Source organism: Lathyrus oleraceus, chromosome 5 (assembly GCF_024323335.1).
Source record: "Lathyrus oleraceus cultivar Zhongwan6 chromosome 5, CAAS_Psat_ZW6_1.0, whole genome shotgun sequence".
NCBI classification, from domain to species: domain Eukaryota; kingdom Viridiplantae; phylum Streptophyta; class Magnoliopsida; order Fabales; family Fabaceae; genus Lathyrus; species Lathyrus oleraceus.
The window spans coordinates 487,314,423-487,328,572 of NC_066583.1; the positions used below are offsets into that span (position 1 = coordinate 487,314,423).

Sequence of the window (14,150 nt, forward strand, 5' to 3'; positions counted from 1 at the left end):
ATATAGCTATCTTGTCATGGTTTATCAAATCAATAACATGATAATCACATATCCAAACCGATAGAGGTGATGTGGTGCTACATAATTCCCTATTCGGGTATTATGCATTGTGACCCACAAATACTCTATCAAATAAAAAGAAGTGTAAACAATCGTGTAACCCCACATATCTTTCAGACAGATCATGACCACCTAGAGCCTTCCCATAAACATAACATTGGGATCTGGTTTATCACACTACTACCTACAATAACTAAGTTGTACATATGAAAGTGAGACATGAGTGTATTAGTCCTTTGTAGCTTGTAGGCGATGGACTACCCAGGTAGTACTCAACTGTCCAACATGACGTACAAATCATACTTGCTACACACATTCTTTTTCTCCTCAGGAATAAGTATTCTCTAGTCGGACAGATGGCATACCTCGGTGAAAGCTTAATCCAAACCACCATCAAACGCGAATGTAGAAGCTGTGTCCAACATTTTCCGATTTACCCACACTAAGGAGTTATTCCCATTTACCCTACGAAGTATAGTAGGTGGAATATCCATTCTAAATAATATTGTCAACACATAAAAGGGAAATATGAAGAATCGAAACTCTGATCAAACATACCAATAACACAAGTTCGAGCAACAAAGATATCAAAAACTCACTCCCTAGAAACTGTAACAGATAAAGAAGTGAATGTAAGAAAAATATTTTGACTTTACCTTAAAATAAATAGGTCGGTTTTCTATGTGTGTCAAATGCCACCAAACAAATATCACATATGAGTAAATCAATAAATCGGTGTAGAAGAACTTGCGAGAAAGAGAGAAGATTGGCAAGAAAAAGAAGAAGATATTTTACAAGCCGCAAATGCTATAAAAGAGAAAAATAATGCTTTGGGAACCGTTTATATGTTCCTTAACCATAAAGGATTTTACGAATCAGTTCGAACCACCAAAGACTTGGATTTCATCAAATATTGTTCAAAGTACTCAAGTACCCTAAGGAAGAGGAAACATCATTACCAACTCGCGTTGGGACACAAGTTATTTGCTCCTAGCAAATTTTTACCTATTATAAGAAATGAAATTGATGCGTCTATTCTTGATAATTGTGATGTCCCATCAAGGTTTTTCACTTCCTTAGGACAAGCAACTAAGATAAGATGTACACTAAAAACCCTCGTCCTGCAAAGCAGGGATAAGGGCTTGAGGGGAAACTTTTTGGGTCCACTCACAAGGCCCAAGACAAAAGGCCCAGAGGAAAAACAAAGGAAGCAAACACGAGGATGAGGTATTCCTCCATCCTTTCTTAAATTAGACAATTTTACCCTTTAAATCATTACCAATTGTCCAAATCAATCAGACAATTGTCTATGTTGTACATCGCATTCCCATCATAAGGTTTAAACCTCTTCCACTATATAAGATAACAATTATGTCATTCTTAGGTTTTCAAATATGTTATCACTCTCACGTCACTTTTCATTCTTTCACTAACTTGGGTATTAAAGTGTTAACCTTTTAGGTCAACCTCCTCTTCTTCGCACTGTAAGCTTGCTCCATAGTACCAAGTTCCTACTTCATGTTCTTCGAAAAGCCATGGATCCACAACATAAAAAATATGCTCTTAATGAGTGTTTAGGGGCATGAAGTTATTTGTGGGTCCGTGTTAGCTTGAGATTTTTAGCTAAGTGAAAATTAAACAAATTGATGGTCATAACTACATTGACATTACTAAGTGTCTAAAGCTTAAACCAAAAGCTTCTACATACTGACGGTATCGACTTGTTGGTTCGATTGACCTATAAGTGAATTCGAGGTTAAGAATGGTTTGGGGGATTCTTAGGAACAAATACACAAGATTATAATCACTCTCTCTTCCAAACGTGTTTAGAATCTTGAAAGAACACAAAGCAACCCTTCGACACGATGTCAAAGTCGACACTTGTAAGTGTTAAGTACTTAGAATATTTTCAAGTCCAAAGACCATGATGTGGAGGTATCTCAACCTTTGACAAGGGCGGTTAAAGCGTTCAGAAATAGCTATCAACACAGTTATCACCATGTTTCATTTTGGTTTTTAGCAGTTTCTCTTTGAAGACGCAAGGAAGCGAGTTAGAGCAAAGCATCCATAAGTAGTAGGACACACGTCAAACATGTAACCAAGAACTATTGTTGATGGTTAGTTTAAGACTATTATATAATGCAGACTTATACGTCATAGTCGAGGTTGCAAAATTCTAATTCATTCTCTGTATAACTAGAGTACCCAATTCATCGAGAGAAATAGTTTATGAAAAATGCGAGTCCACATCTAGTATTTAAATTTATTCAAAATCCTTTGTATTTAAAATGTGGTTCTAAGCCTTTCCATATGAGAGCAAAGGTACAAAACAAGATAAAACATGTCTGAACAAATTCTAAGGGACCCATAAGACTATGGCTACCTAAATCGGAAATCATTTTTGCTACAAATATGCTTTAAGGGAGAAGCAAAGCAACAACCATGGTACCTGAACAGTGGTTCCTCACGACATATGACAGGAGATCATATGTTTATTAATAATGTCTGGTTGGTGGATGGACTAAAATATAACCTACTTAGCATAAGTCAATTTCATGATAATGGTTATGAATTAATGTTTAATAAGAACATTTGTACAATCATGAATGACTTTGATAAATCTCTAGTTCTCAAGGGTAAGAGGAAAGGCAATGTTTACAAAATTAAGTTTTATGAATTGGCTGATTAGAAAGTACATTGCCTCCTATCAGTGAATAATGAAAAGTAGGTCTGACACAAAAGGTTAGGTCATGCTAACAGGAGATTAATCTCCAAGCTTAGCCAGTTAAAACTTGTTAAGGGGCTACCAGATCTTAGCTATCATTCAGATGTTATATGTGTAGTCTTCCAAATTGGGAAAATCAACAAAGAACTTTGTCTCTACCTCTAGACCCTTAGAACTGCTTCACATTGATTTTTTTGGTCCTGTTAGTACTGCATCAATCAATGGGAAGAAATATGGACTTGTCATAGTTGATGAATTTAATAGTTGGACTTGGGTTAAATTCCTTAGAATCAAGGATGAATCATATGATGTGTTTAATATCTTCTGCATACAAGTACAAAACGAAAAGGGTTAAAAAATTTATAAGTAAGGAGTGATCATGGAGGCAAATTTGAAAATGAACCTTTTGAAAAGTTTTGTGAAAAATATGGAATCCTCCATAAGTTCTCTTCTCCTAGAACTCCATAGAAAAATGGAGTTATAGAGAGGAAGAACAGATCCTTACAAGAAATGGCCAGAACCATAATTCATAAAAATAACTTACCAAAGTACTTATGGGTAGAAGCTGTGAGCATAATATGTTATTGTAGCGGGGTATTCGTTACCATTAGAGATATTGACTAAATCCAAGGTAAACCATACAAGTCGAGTCGCCACCGCACTTCTATTTATCCAAAGGAATGGTTAGAAAGCGAACAAAAACCTAAAAGTTTTATCGAATCAAAAACTAGTAAAAATGTCAGAGATCTGGGTAAGGGGGTTGGTTATGCAATGGGAAGGTTTTAAGCATCCAAAATATCCTAGGTACTCCTAGGGAGCCCTTTTCATAAGTGTTGTTCTAGTCTAAAGGATATAGGTATGTCTAAAGTACTATTTACTAAAAGGAAGGTTAAAAGAAAATGACTCGCAAGGATGTCGCATCCACTGCCTACGTATCTCATCTGAGTATGAGAATCAGAGTATTCGTAGCTCGGCTACCTATGGGTTAAAGAGAAGTGTGCTCGGTAAGACGTCGCGTCTTATGCCTACGTATCTCATCTGGAATGAGAATCAGAGCAAAACGTAGTTCGGCTAACTAGGCGTTAAGGATTTCCATTTGAACATGGACTTACAAAAGAGGACACCAGCTGTGTAAAAGGAGGGTTGGCAGTGTGTTCAACGTCCTAGCAGTAGGTGTCGCAGCTCGCTGAATCGAGTCTTAGGCAGCTACCTCTTTGCAATAGAACGGACTGACATGCCACAAGATCGGAGACGCACGGAAGGTCTAAAAGTGGGGAAGCTCTGCTCTAGAGTTGTCATGCAATATGGACCTATGTGTTAGGATTTACAAAGGGGAACATCTACCTAATGTTAGCATGCAAAGAATAGGGGAATTCTACCTATGTTATCATACAAAGGGTTCTACTTAATGGGTGCTACCTAAACGGAACAAGAGTCGACGGATGGAGCTCGGAGAGGAGTTACGGATAAGGGTAGATGGCGATGCCGGAGGCAATCGACTTACAGGTAGATGGCGATGCCTGAGGCAATCGACTTACAAGAGGATGGATGAATACATGCTGGTTCTGTTAAGTTTTGAAAATGATTACTCGATGTTGGATCGAGCTTTTGATCTTATTTTGAAATGGTTATCGGATGTTCGTTTTAATTCTTGTATTAACAGGTGACTAAAGAAATAAATATTATAAACTTTATGGGAGAGGGGTACATTTGTTATGAATGGGGATTGTTCATGGCAAACAAACAATAAGAATATATGCCTCATACATCATACAAGTAGGCAACAGTTATCAATCAGACCGGATAAATAAAAAATATATAATCAAACCAAAGAATCAAATAATGAAGCATTTAAACAATGCATGGGAGTTTGAACATGTTAAATAATCAAGCAATAGAAAGCATGAATGAGAGAAACAAGTATAAAAGATAACATATGAATCAAATAGATGAAAATATACACACGAAGGATCCACTGAATAATTTAATCAGGAAATGAGGTAAGTACCAAATAAAATCAGGGTAAAAGGCCTCTAATACATGGCATATGAGATGAACAAGGGAGGATCAAAAGATCTCTTCAATTGCCATAAGCAATCCCTAAGTCAAACATCGATCATAAAGAAGTCAACTGAAAATTCAAGTCAACTTAAAAAATAACAAATAAATAGCAAATTAATCAAGAAAATTATGAAAAATTAAACTAAATGAGGTGGGGTCAGGACATCATCATCCCCCAAAAAGATTTTAAAAATAATGAAAATTAGTACATAAATTAATTAAAACAAAACAGAGGTCAAATCAAAAGTCAATTAATGAATCAAGCTAGGCTTGACACCAGACCAACATTCTTCTGGTGTGATTCCTTCTAGCTTCTTCGTCGGACATCTGTTCAGGATATATGTCGTAGTCGACACAGCTTCTCCCCATAGTTCTTTGGGTAGATGCTTGCCTTTCAACATACTTTTAACCATATTCATGATGGCTATATTCTTCCTTTCTGCGACTCCATTCTGCTGTGGAGTGTAGGGTGGAACCACCTCATGCACAATCCATTCTTTCACACATAATGCGCCGAAGTCTTTCGACACATATTCTCCACCACCATCAGTCCTCAAAATCTTGATCTTTCGATCATAGATTTAAACTTGGCAAATACCTCGATCACTTCACTTTTCTTCTTGATCAGGTAAGACCACAGTTTTCGACTGAAATCATCTATGAATGTAACAAAATATTTGTTACCTCCAATCGAATCCACCTGGAGAGGACCACATACATCAGAGTGTATGACTTCAAGAATTGCCTTCGACCTGCTTCCTGCATCCTTACTGAAGTTGTTCTTATGCTACTTCGCCTGCACGCATTCTTCACACACTTCGTTTGGAATGTCGATTTCTGGTAATCCTAAAACCATATTTCTTCTTTGCAAATCTATGATTTCTTTAAAATTGAGGTGGCCAAGCCTATAATTCTATATCCATTCATCTCTGCTGGCTACTGTTGCAAGGCACTTATGCTCCATCACATTTAACTCTCGATTTGAATGCAAGAGAATTATGTTTGGTACCCAATGTTGTGCTCCCTCAAAAGTTCAAAGTACCCAATGTTGTGCTCATGTGTACTGTGTTTCTGGGTTGACTTTGTATCTCAATCCTCCATTCTGCATACTTTTACTAATAATCCACATCTAGGACCTTGATGGCATGCCACATGATCCATCAAATCACAATCAGGGGTTCCAGAGAGAGTCAACCATTGACTTTCTCCCTCCATGGACTTCCCCCTCAGCGTGGGCTCACCGAAAATGGGCCTATACCCCTTGCTTTTTACACCCCACTCTCAAAATCCCATTGTTATTTCAACATAAAACACACCCCTACCCTTTTTTGTTTTATTTACTTTTATTTAATTTATTTTCTTAATAAATAATGTCAATAAACTATTTTTATTATAAAAAATTAACCAATAATTGATTAAATTAGTTGATAATTATTTTTTACTAATTAACGTTTATTTTATTTTTAGTCAATAAATAAAAATACAAAAATAACTTGTTTTATAATAAGGGTTTTATTTGATTAATTTCATGATTAACTTTAGGGTTAACACTTAGGCATTATTGGGGTTAATTAGGGTTTAATCAAGATAATATTGACATGTCTTATGCTAATTAATTATGTTTAATAATTTCTCAAATAAAAATAATTATGATTTAATTTCTGATTAAATTAATTATAATATTTTTGCAACAAACCAATTAACTAAAATAAATGCCACACATTAAAATTTTAAGTCATCTGCCTTTGTGCATTGAGTCGTTTTCAAATCAAACACATTTTTCGCCCCCAATGCGTTGAGAACTTTCAACAATCTAAAAACAACTAAAACAAACAAACATTTTCTAGAAGAATTACGGTGCTCTGACCCTTCATCTGATATGGAGGTACGTAGGCATAAAGTTGTAACACTCTAGCGAGAGCGATAACCAAAAAACCTTTTCTGTGTCTAACTCCATTAATCAACATTTTTCTTTAAATAATATCATTTTCTTTATAAATAAGTAGATTAAGCAATAATAGATTACATAAGTCAACATTCCTTATAAACACACACTACCACTAGGGTTAAAGGAGGATCCCATTGAGTATAATGGAGGTGAGATGTTCCTAACACCTTCCTCTTGCTTAAGCGACTTTCGAACCCATATTCGGTTGCAATGACTGTCTCACCATTCCCTTAGGTTTTATCATTATTTCCATATTTCTTAGGAACAAATAATAGATGATGGAGACTCTGTGAATTTTCCAGCCACAACAATATGATTATGACGTGTCTCTATGTTGATGGCATATTGATAACAGGGAGTTGTGAACATGAGATAGATACGTTCAAGAAGGTGTTGATGAGTGAGTTTGAGATAACTGATCTAGGAAAGATGACATAGTTCTTAGGGATGAAGTTTATGTACTATGAGAAGGGTATCATTTTGCATCAGCTGAAATATGAACTTGAGCTTCTCAAGAGATTCGAGCTGCTGAATTGTAAGGTTGTTGTCACACCTGTAGAAACAAATCACAAAATGGATTATAATTCTTAAGGTGATGATGTAGATGCCACAAATTTCAAGCATTTGGTTGGCTCTTTGAGGTATTTGTGTAATACCAGACCTGACATTTGCGCTCTCATTACCAAGATGTTGTCAGGATTCTGAGGTATATTAAGGGGACTTTGAAGTATGGTTTTTTGTTCCCTTCTAGAGAAAAGGCTAGTTCAGAGCTAATGTGTAAATCAGACTCTGATTGGTGTGGAGACAGAGTTGACAGAAGAAGTATTTCTGGATATTTATTTAATCATCTGGGAGTTCATATTTCTTGGTGTTTCAATAAACAATAAGTTATTGCTTTGTTAACCTGAGAAGCTGAATATATTGCAGATTTTGTGGTTGCATGTCAAGCTACTTGGCTTCTGAATTTACTGCAAGATTTGAAGATCAAGATAAACAAGCCTTTGAAGCTGGTGATTAATAACAAGTCTACAATCAATCTTGCCAAGAATCCATTGTTGCATACGAGAAGCAATAATATTGAGACTAAGTATCATTTTCTGAGAAGTCAGGTTCAGAATGGAGTGCTAAAAGTTATGCACTGTAGCACCCAGCAGCTGGTAGATGTTCTAACGAAAGCGATCAAGACTTATCAATTTCTCCACTTAAGGGATGAAATTGGTGTTGTCCATTTTGATTAGTTGAATATGAATTAAAGAATGAGGTTAGAAGTAATTTATTTTCATGTTGCCTACATGACATCATTATTTGTGTATATATATTAGTGTAGCTGTCAACAAAAGTGTAGCAAGCACAATCTGTTTACAACAATGTGTGTGCAACTATTTTGCTGTGACCGTTTGTAAGAGTAGTGGAAGTTTGTTATTCTCTTTTTTCTCTCTCTTCTCTCATCTTCATCTTCTCCATCTTGTGCACCAAAACCACTAACATTTATTTGAAATACAATATTTCAATAATATTCATTTATAAAGATCATATAAATATGGAACAATATTAGATTCTAATAAACAAGAACAAAAAAGCATCAATAAAGAACTTAAAGATGTAAATCTGTCAATTGTCTTGACAAATGGAAGTCTAAGCTAATTCAAGTAGGGGTTTATAGGTAACACCGTGGATAACTTGAAAAGTTAGACGTGCAAGGCTGAGTTGAGAAATAGAGTGGTGTCTTTTGAACCAAAAGTGAGTGAGAAGAAAGAATCGAGTGAAATTGAGAAGAAGAGCGGAAAAGGAAGTGGTAGTGAAAAAGGAAGTTTGAGAAGTATTCTAAGGGAGAAAAAAGTGAGAATAATACTGATGAAGAAGTTAGAGACTACATCCTTAACTAATTCATTGATAAAAGTTCACCACTCAGGAGAACCAAACAAAAAACTGATCTTGACTTAGCCGAATCTTGAGCTACTTATAACATCAAACCTCTTTACTCGATTCTAAAAAAGACACCTAGAAAAATAAATAGGAAATGGACCACTTAAATAAATATTTTTAACAAAATATAATTCTGACAAATTTCAAATCAACTCATTTCGTATCGATATCATAAAATTATCAAAATTTAAGATATGTTTAGGATTGACTCGATTTCATCTTGATATTCTCAAAGTACAATAAAAAAACCCAACAAAAAGCGAACAACAATTTTCAAAGGACAAGAGAAAAAACAAAAAAACAAATAAAAGTACTAAATAAATATGATAATAATAATAGAATATTGATATAAATGATAAATAAAATACTATATAAAATAAAATGTTTTTATTATAATTTTATTCGAACAAAATGATTACATCAAAATATCAAATAGTAAAATCTATTTAGGGTATTTGAATAGATCTCTTATTAGAAGAAGATGGTGGAGTAAAACACTAACATCTTCCCTTAAGACACCTTCCTAGATTAGGATCTTCACAGTTAGGTTGACAATCTTGATCTTTCTTACAATATAATATTCCTTCTGCCAAGCAAACATCTACATATTCAAACAATAAGATTAGAATTGGATGTAAAAAAGAAAAATTTGAAGAGTTAACTAAAATGTTTGAAGTTAAACATAATAGCATCAAACATATATAAGTACATTGATTTCAAACCTGTTGCACAGATGAAGAAGGCCAATAAGAATAAAATGGCGATAAGAGATTTTCTTGTAGTATTCATCTTTGTATCTTATATGTACAAAATATTACACTATGTGAGTATTTATATATATGTATATTGTGACACTACACAAGGGACATATAAACTTTATTTTAATTTAATTTAATGTATTGAATGTGAAAGAAAATTTAATCTTAATCAATAGAATTAAATTATTCTTAAAAAATCAATTAAAAATTGATATTTGTATTGACTTAATTTGAAAAGAGAATCAATTTTAATCTAGATGGCCGATGTAATTATTGTTTTTGTAAAATGTAGTCAATGTTTTTTTTTGAAGTTTTCAAAATTTATTTATTTTATGGTTTAATAATTTATATTTAAGAAGATGTTGATGTCATTACATAATTCATTTTTAAAGATTAATCGGTGATAGTAGGGTGGTATTGAATATATATACTACTTTAACACCAATTTTTTTCTCTTAATCTTTTTATCCAAAAAGTTTATGCTTATAGTTCTATATAATTAATATTATCTTTTTTAATATTAGGTACAATTTATTTATTAATAAAATATTTTTTTAAAATCGCTATTATTATTATTATTATTATTATTATTATTATTATTATTATTATTATTATTATTATTATTATTATTATTATTATTATTATTGTTTCGGTCAATAAGTCACTGATAAGCTTTTCATATAATTTTCCGTGAGTGTTTGAATATTATTTTTCATAAAAATACAGTTTTTTATATTACACATGGTATGATCAAGTGGAAATAATTTTTTTTTTCATTATATGAACCAAAATATTTTTTTAAAATAGTAAATTTATAATCATCAAGTTATGTAAATTATAATTTAAAACAAACTCTTAGTATCAGAAAAAAAAACTCTTTTTCTCATTTAGTAAGTGAGAAAAAAATAATTTCAAAAAATATCTTATTTCAAAATTAATTGTATTTGATAATTAAAAAGGAAATAAATATTTATAAATTTTTTATTTTTATAATAATTATTTTATTATTGTTATAGTCAACAAATTGCTGACGATTTTTTTATAAACTTTTTAAATATCATAAAATTTTCAAAATAGAATGGTTTTTTTTTATTAAAATATAATATTTCAATACTATTCATACCAGGATCAAATATAAATAATTTTTTTTATAATATAGATAATTAGGACGTTCATGGGTGTGAGTCGATCCACGAACCCGCGGACTCAAATCAACCAATTTATAAATTATCGAATTCATTCATTTACGGATATACTCAATCCAACTCATAATAATCCGTATAGTTTTGGTCGGATATTGGGTTTGAGTTTTGCAATCCGCGGACCCGTTAACCCAACTCATTAATATGACTTCAGTAATTTCTTATTATTTTAAATAAAAATATAAAATTAATATCTCACTAATAATAATAATTTTTTCAAAAAAATCTATTCTCCACAAATAATATTACTCGTCCGTTGAGTTTACGTAATTCTAAGATTAAATGTTCTTTCTTAGTTTCTTTTGTATCATTACCAACTTATGTATTTTATAGAAATAATGTGTCTTGTTGAATTTTCATCTATTATAAAGTGTTATGTCGAGTTGATAAATTTTAATACATATTATATGATTTGTTTCATTGAATTTGAATGTTATAAATGAGTATGATTGTATTTGAGTGTTATAAATGCAATTGTGGATTGGACGACAGACCCAACCTATTGAGTTCTGAACGAGTTAGGCCAAATCCGATTGAATTCTGAACGAGTTAGGTCAAATCCGATCCAACGCAACCAGCGTACACCCCTATAAATAATAATATTTTATTTTAAATTATAAACTCACAACTATAAAATTAATGAAATAGTGATTTAAATTGAAATTTTTAATATCGATTATAAAAAATATAATGGGTGAAAGAAATAGTGTTTCAAAAAAACTTGTTAGGAATTAAACCATATCTAATATTAAATAAAGGAAATAAATTTTCTTGATTAAATATAATAATATAGTTAAATGAATAAACATAGACAATTGGATTAAAAGAATTAAAATAACAAGATTTTGTGTCAAAATATTTTTTATTACTTAGAGAATAGTCTTAAAAAATATTTTTTAAAGATAAAATAATATTAATAATAAAGATAAATAGTCCCTAAAAATAGTACAGTTGATTAGACGGTTGACATAAAAAGTGTCAAAAGCTACACCAGAAAAATAAAAGACAACGTAAAACTACAAATAAGGTCATAATCGAACAATTCCAGACATGAAGTCATTGTAATATCCCAAAGTTATATGTATAGAATAATAACTACTGGTATTAATATTTTCGTCCAGGATACATCAATGTATAATTTTGGAATTGAATCAGACAAAATCTTTAATACAACGGGAATATGCTCTATCAAGTTTGCAGTGCCAACTCCACAACTGTGAGTCCAATTCAAATACATGCTAACTTAAAAAATAGTGAAACAACATGGGATGAGATAATAATCTTAGTGAGATCCTGATCTAAACCACTGAATTTATCACTGCCCTCTATCGAGGTCAAGGTATACTTCAATACTCCATCATGGTAACTTACATCTGAAGGAGAATAGCGATCCAAAACACAGCGAAATTTAAAAATTTCTCCTTTAGTGATTCTTATGAATGGGCATGATCAGTGATAGAATCGTTACCTCTTGTGGCGATTGAAACCTTTGATGCAGATCTACGGAGCGATCACGAACGTTGAATGGTGACAACGCCTCTACTCAGTCCACATGAACAGATTCCTTCAATCTCAGTGCTAACTGCTACGAATGAAGGCTTTGAGTGAGTGAGTGAGAGAGAGAGAGAGAGAGAGAGAGAGAAGAGAGAGAGAGAGAGAGAGAGAGAGAGAGAGAGAGAGAGAGAGAGAGAGAGAGAGAGAAACGAAATTACAACTTCACAAATGCTTCTGCACAAAGGTTCTATTTATAGAACCACTTGTGTGGGCTGCAAGCTAAAAAGCCCACTTAAGTGTATGTGGCCCATATCTTATGATATGCCAAAATCACTTAAGCGTGTGGTACCTTACCATATTTCATATTCTACTTAATTATACCGTACATTACGATGTTCTACAATTCACTTAAGTGCATTGTACCTTACGATGTTCCTTAGTTACTCTATCTCTCATCAATCCGTCCTTTTGTGTGTGATCTTGTAGGTTTTCGCGACATTAGCAATTATATTAAATCACGTATTTAACATAATAAACAGTGAGCGGTATCTAACAACACATCACTGCTACCCAAGACACGAAAATATCATGTGATCTGACAAATCCTTGTGTGATAATACTTATGTGTACAATTACCCTTTTGCCCTTATGTCTATATTGAACACAAGGCATATACCGTGTCATCCTTGTCCAGTTCAATATTGGGCCCGTAGACATTTATCCTGTTACGCAGGATGGGCAAATTCCATCTAGGTCACTCATGTCCCTCAGCATGCTTCGTGGAGTACCCATTAACTGTCTTTATGGTCAACCAGTTGTAACACCTCAAAATTTGCCCTCCTATCTTGGGACTAGCTTAACATATTGCATATCATTTTTAGGTCATTAGGCATTGCATATTGCATATCATGTGGATACATTGTGCAAGTCATCCTCATGAGTCTTGATCAGGAGATGAAGAGGTCATGATGCAAGCTAGGGTTTCATTGAATGGATCACTAATCATCTGAGGATGTGGGGTCCAAATTAGGGTTTCTTGATTCTCAAGGGAGTTGAGCTTCATCTTGGTGGGAATGATACATCATCATCATCATGGTCTTGATATCACCAAATGCTTGATCATATACCTTGAGATTAGGGTTTTGACCACTGGTCAACCCTAATCATCTGCATTGGGCCAATCAGGGCACGTCAAGGAGATGGGGTCTACAATGGATATGGGGATCATCATGTGATTATATTGAGCTTATGGAGGCTAGGGTTTCATCCTTGAGCCATTTCATCAGAGAATTGAAGCTTAACTTGATCAGTGCATGGCCAAATTCATCTACCAGTCAGAAAAGTCAACTGTGGTCAACTGTGCTTGATTTTATGGATTGGAAGGTGGGAAGTGGTTTGAGACACTTCATTCATGTCCATATAAGTCTCATTTGACATATCAAAGACCAAGGTTGAAGATTTGGAGGTCAGACAAAAAGTTTCCAAAAATAGCAGGTGACCTGTAATTTCAACTGCCCAGAATGGAAACTTTTTCACCTCAAAATTACTTCATCATACAAGCTTCAAATGGATTTTTGTTCAACATGAAAGTTGAAGATCTTGTTCTCACCTTTCCAAAAAGTCCAAGAACTTGAAATTCCCATGTATGGTTAGCAAGATATGGTCCAGTCATTTTCCAAAAATGCCCAAAATCAAAGTGGCATAACTTTCACATGGAATGGCCAAATTGGGTGATCTTTCTTTGAGCAAACCCCATTTCACATGTACTTTCATGATGCATGGTCAAATTTCATCAAAAATGGTCATGGCAAAAAGTCAATTTTCAAGTGAATTCATTTGTATTTTTGGTGTGGCATAGTGAAATTTCAAAATACAAGGATTTTGCACTCAAGACCAATTCCAACACATCACAAATGATCAAAGTGACTTGTTCCAACTGTCATTTACTGTTACATTGGCCTAATTCACAAAAGGAC

General features: G+C 33.3%; 1 long non-coding RNA gene across 1 annotated transcript; it reads right to left on the reverse strand.

Annotated features, from left to right (window-relative positions):
• Nucleotides 1-9,092: 9,092 nt before the first annotated feature.
• Nucleotides 9,093-9,514, reverse strand: LOC127085625 (uncharacterized). Its single transcript, XR_007789207.1, has 2 exons — nt 9,443-9,514; nt 9,093-9,321 (listed from the first exon to the last, which is right to left on the reverse strand). It is a non-coding gene; the product is annotated as an uncharacterized LOC127085625 (long non-coding RNA).
• Nucleotides 9,515-14,150: the final 4,636 nt, after the last annotated feature.